This window comes from Rutidosis leptorrhynchoides, chromosome 5 (genome assembly GCF_046630445.1).
Source record: "Rutidosis leptorrhynchoides isolate AG116_Rl617_1_P2 chromosome 5, CSIRO_AGI_Rlap_v1, whole genome shotgun sequence".
Classification (NCBI taxonomy): domain Eukaryota; kingdom Viridiplantae; phylum Streptophyta; class Magnoliopsida; order Asterales; family Asteraceae; genus Rutidosis; species Rutidosis leptorrhynchoides.
The window spans coordinates 400,909,386-400,915,042 of NC_092337.1; positions in this window are offsets into that span (position 1 = coordinate 400,909,386).

Sequence of the window (5,657 nt, forward strand, 5' to 3'; positions counted from 1 at the left end):
ATGGCCCTTGTGCCTTTTTGTAAACATTAAACTCGTAGTATGTTTTGACGAATCGTGTGGAATGGGTTACATATTTAATTGGCGCGTAAATGTGTATTATAAAAAAAAAAAATTTCATACGGAGTACGGGTTGGGTTGTTTCAAGTGGTATCAGAGCATGATCTAAGGGATTTAGGCGACTTGAGATAGGTGCCTAGACTTGGACCTTATTGTGTGCGCGCTTTATGCGGGACTTGTAGGACTTTGGGTCTAATCGGGAATTGTTAGTGCTTTGGTTTATGTGAACTAACCTTGTGCTAACTGTTTTGTATTGTGTTTAGAAATCATCAAGCAAGATGGACGTCGTACTAGCGAGTTAATGCGACGTGCTCGCGTAACAACGATTAGCTACCGTTGTTACGGGTGCAAATCGTGTCAAACGAGTAATGTACAACGATTGTTAAGCAAGATGGGGTAGTATGGTACGCATGTATATACTTACGTGTTATGCCTCTCGTTCATGGTTTAACCCTTTCCGTTTTATAGAATGAAGACGAGAAACGGACCCGATCATGATAACGGAAGTACAAGCGAGGACGTCGAATTTTCGGCTAAGGTTGAGGCCGTCTTTAAAAAGTTAAAAGCGGATTTTCTTACGGACGTCCGAAAGGTCTTCCAAGATTCGGTCGATGGGCAAGTGACCGATTTGACAAATGAACGAATGAAGGCCACTATCGAAGAGGCCCTTAATGCTAGAAACATTTATCCTCGCGGTGAAGGAGGTGAAGGAAGGCGGGACTTCCACTACAAGAATTTCAAGGATACTCAACCTCCGATGTTTAATGGGGTGAGGGATCCATTGAAAAGCACTTGTTGGATTTCCGATATTGAGGGAGCTTTCCGTACCACGGAATGTCCTCCCGAGAAGAAGACGAGATATGGGTCTAGCATGTTACGTGAAGAAGGCAAGTTGTGGTGGGACGATAAAATCAATTTATATGGTGAAGAGCAATGTATGAGCTTGACATGGGAGGAGTTTAAGAAGGAATTCTTCCAAGAATACCGAACTTCTTCCGACCTTGATAGAATCCGGGACGAGTTGCATCATTTGCGACAAGGTTCGATGGACTTGGTTACTCTCAAGTTTACCTTTTTGGCAAAGACTCGTTTTTGCCCGGAATATGTTGGTGACGACCACAAGCTAATGAAAGTTTTCTACCGTACCTTGAACGATGAGTTAAAGGGTAAGATTAGTCGGGGAATGGCTAAAACTTTTGAAGAGCTATTCGAGTTAGCTCGGGGTTTTGAACCGGAGGTTCCGAGGAAGAGTGATTTCACTTTTTCAAAGAAAAAGTTTGAAGGTTTGAGTCATTCGAACTTTTCAAATAAAAAGAATAAGAAAGGCTCCGAAAGCATAAATAGTGTGAAGAAGGGTGCTTTCAGGGGTTTCGAGCCTACGTGTTTTAATTGTAAACAAAGGGGACACATGGCCCGTGATTGTACCAATGGCCCGAACAAATTCACTTGCTATAATTGTGGTAAGGAAGGACACCGAAGGTTAGAGTGTCCCGATTTGAACAACGATAGTGTTAAAAGGCTAGAGAAGGCGGCGGGTACGGCTCGAGGGCGAAACTATTTGATGACGAACGACGAAGCCAAGCAATCCCACGATGTTGTCTCAGGTACTTTTATGGTTAACTCTAATCCGGCAAGGATTTTATTTGATAGCGGTGCAAATTTGTCGTTTGTATCTCCAAAATTTGTGCCTAAACTTGATAGACCGTTAGCTAAGTTAAGTCGTCCGATAGAGGTCGAAATAGCGGATGGCAAGACGGTGCTAGAGGTTGATGTGTGTAAGAATTGTGATGTCATTTTTGGTGCCGAAAACTTTAAAATTGATCTTATCCCTATGACTTTGGACGATTTTGATATCGTTGTTGGTATGGAATGGCTCGATCGAAATAGAGCCGATATTGCGTGCCATGAAAAGTTTATACGTGTGAAGACCCCAAGTGGGGGAGAGTTAATTATTCATGGTGATAAACGAAGAAGACTTGTGCCGATATGCACTTTTGCACGGGCACGTCATTTTCTTGTTAGTGGTGGCATGGCTTTTCTTGCCCATGTTGTCGATACTCGTGACGAGCCACCACCTATTCGTGAAATTCCGGTGGTTAGTGAATTCGAAGACGTTTTTTCGGACGAGTTACCTGGTGTTCCGGCGGAAAGACAAGTTGAATTTCGCATTGAGTTGGTTCCGGGAGCTACTCCCATTGCTAAAACTCCTTATCGTTTAGCACCAACGGAAATGCAAGAGTTGTTAAATCAAACCCAAGAGTTGCTTGAGAAGGGTTTTATTCGACTGAGTGCTTCGCCATGGGGCGCTCCGGTTTTATTCGTGAAAAAGAAGGATGGTAGTATGCGGATGTGCATCGACTACAGGGAGTTGAATAAAGTGACAATCAAGAATCGTTATCCATTGCCTAGGATCAACGATTTGTTTGATCAACTCCAAGGTGCGACGTATTTCTCTAAGATCGACCTACGGTCCGGCCATCACCAAATGCGGGTCCGTGAGGAAGACATAGAGAAAATGGCTTTTCGAACGCGTTATGGGCATTTTGAGTTTGTAGTTATGCCTTTTGGTCTTACGAATGCACCGGCGGCATTCATGGATCTTATGAACCGAGTGTGCCAACCCATGTTGGACAAGTCGGTGATTGTGTTCATTGACGACATACTAGTCTACTCGAAAAGTATGAACGAGCATGAACGTCATTTGCGTGATGTATTAAAGACATTACGAAAGGAGAAGTTGTATGCTAAGTTCTCGAAATGTGAATTTTGGCTAAGGGAGGTTCAATTCCTTGGCCACATTGTGAACAAGGACGGTGTTCAAGTGGATCCGGGGAAGATAGAGACGGTGAAGAGTTGGAGACAACCGACTACGCCTACGGAGGTCCGAAGTTTTCTCGGATTGGCCGGTTATTATCGTCGGTTTATCCAAGACTTTTCTAAGATCGCTTCTTCATTGACGAAATTGACAAGGAAGAACGTGAGGTTTGTTTGGGAGAACGAGCAAGAAATTGCTTTTAATTTGTTAAAAGAAAAGTTATGTCAAGCTCTGGTGTTAGTTTTGCCGGAAGGGGTGGAAGACATGACGGTTTATTGTGATGCCTCTTTAAATGGACTCGGGTGTGTTCTAATGCAAAGAGGTAAAGTTATCGCTTATGCCACTCGACAATTAAAGGAACACGAGACGAGATATCCGACTCATGATCTTGAGTTGGCGGCGGTTGTGCATGCGTTGAAAATTTGGCGCCATTACTTGTATGGTGTCAAGTGTACGATCTATTCGGATCATAAGAGTTTGAAACATCTCTTTAATCAACGAGATTTGAATTATCGTCAACGTAGGTGGATGGATGTGGTAAAAGACTATGATTGTGAGATACTTTATCATCCGGGCAAGGCGAATGTGGTCGCGGATGCGTTAAGTCGAAAGAGTCATCACCCGGCGTTACGATTTGGATTGTTACGTATGATTATTACTAACGATTTTCTTGAAAAACTTGGTGTGATTCAAATAGAGGCTTACGTTCACAACAAGCATGCGGGACGAATTGTGGGGCAATCGGAGTTCATTACTATGGGCTCGCGGGGTTTGTTGTCTTTTCAAGGAAGAGTGTGGGTGCCTAAGATGGGAGATTATCGACAAGTGCTACTTGATGAAGCACATAAGTCAAAGTATTCTATACATCCGGGCGCAACGAAAATGTATCTTGATTTAAGGAAAGATTATTGGTGGCCGAGCATGAAACGTGACGTTGTTAAGTATGTTGAGCAATGTGTCACGTGTTTGCAAGTTAAAGCCGAACACCAAAAGCCGTATGGTAAGTTACAACCGTTAGAAATCCCGAAATGGAAATGGGAGCACATTACCATGGATTTCATCACAAAGTTACCTAAAACGGCGAGAACCCAGTTTGATTCGATTTGGGTTATAGTTGATCGATTGACGAAAAGTGCTTTGTTTCTTCCCATTAAGGAAGCGATATCATCGGAGACCTTGGCTAAGTTGTTTATCAAGGAAGTCATCTCTCGACACGGTGTTCCTATATCTATTATTTTGGATCGAGACACTCGTTTTACATCTCGGTTTTGGGAAAAGTTTCATGAAGATATGGGTACGCAATTGAAGTTGAGCACGGCGTATCATCCTCAAACGGACGGTCAAACCGAACGTACGAACCAAACTTTGGAGGATATGTTACGGGCGTGTATTATTGATTTTGGTGGTAGTTGGGACGAGCACTTACCTTTGGTGGAATTCTAGTACAATAATAGTTATCATACTAGTATTGGGATGCCACCGTATGAGATGCTTTATGGGCGTAGATGTCGAACCCCGATTTGTTGGGGTGAAATAGGACAAAAGGAAATCGGGAGTACCGATTTGGTATTAGAGACAAATAGCAAGATTGACGTGATTCGAGAGCATTTGAAAAAGGCTCAAGATAGGCAAAAGTCGTATGCCGACAAACGTAGACGAACGATCGAATTTCAAGAAGGTGATATGGTGATGCTTAAGGTTTCGCCATGGAAAGGTGTCATTCGATTCCGGAAACGAGGAAAGTTAGCTCCTCGGTTTATTGGACCATTTAAGGTTTTAGCTCGTGTTGGTGAAGTCGCGTATCGTTTGGAATTACCCGAAGAGCTTGCGGGGATCCATAATACATTTCATGTTTTCCATCTCCGTAAGTGTCTTGCGGATGATTCATCTTGGGTGCCTTTAGACGAGATTGAGCTAAATAATAAGTTAGAGTACATCGAGGAACCGATTGCCATACTTGATGAGAAGGTCAAAAGGTTGAGACATAAAGAGGTTAGGACTTTTAAAGTTTAATGGCGTCGTAGTAAGGGTTCCGAGTTTACTTGGGAGCCTGAAGAGTTTGTGTTGGTTTATCTTCCTTCTTGTCATGCGGCTTGGATCGCGAGGACGCGCTCTGATTCAAGTGGGGGAGAGTTGTAACATCCCGTTTTCTCGTACATATCGAAAGGTACATACTTAACCATTTGTACGTATGTAACTCGTTGTTTATGCGTAATTGTGTAGATATATATATATATATATATATATATATATATATATATATATATATATATATATATATATATATATATATATATATATATATACACACACACACTTGTTAATGTGTGCGTAAATAAGTCTTAAAGGAGCTTCGGTTAGTGTTAAGTCTTGTGAGACTTAGATATGAGAGTTAGACGTGTATTGGAAGCTTGAACAAATTTAATGTTGTGTAAAACGATTTTCGTATTTAAGATGGTCGAACTGACCAGATCGTGCCTTAGGCCGCGCCGCGACAAATGGGTCCGCGCCGCGGCAAAGCAAGCAAATCAGGAACAGAAGTTGAGTTAAGAAGGGTTCATTTTCCTTTGATATGTCGCGCCGCGACATTTGGGCCGTGCCGCGGCAATTCTGCTGGACAGATTCGGGTTCTAGCTCAATTTAAGGGATTTTAAGGGGTAAAATGGTAAATTCACATGTGGATCTGATGGGAGCTTTAACTCTCAACCACATACTCATTTATTTCATTTTCCTTTTCTATTTTCTTTCCTATTTCTCTCCCAAAACACAAAACCCACTTAGTTTG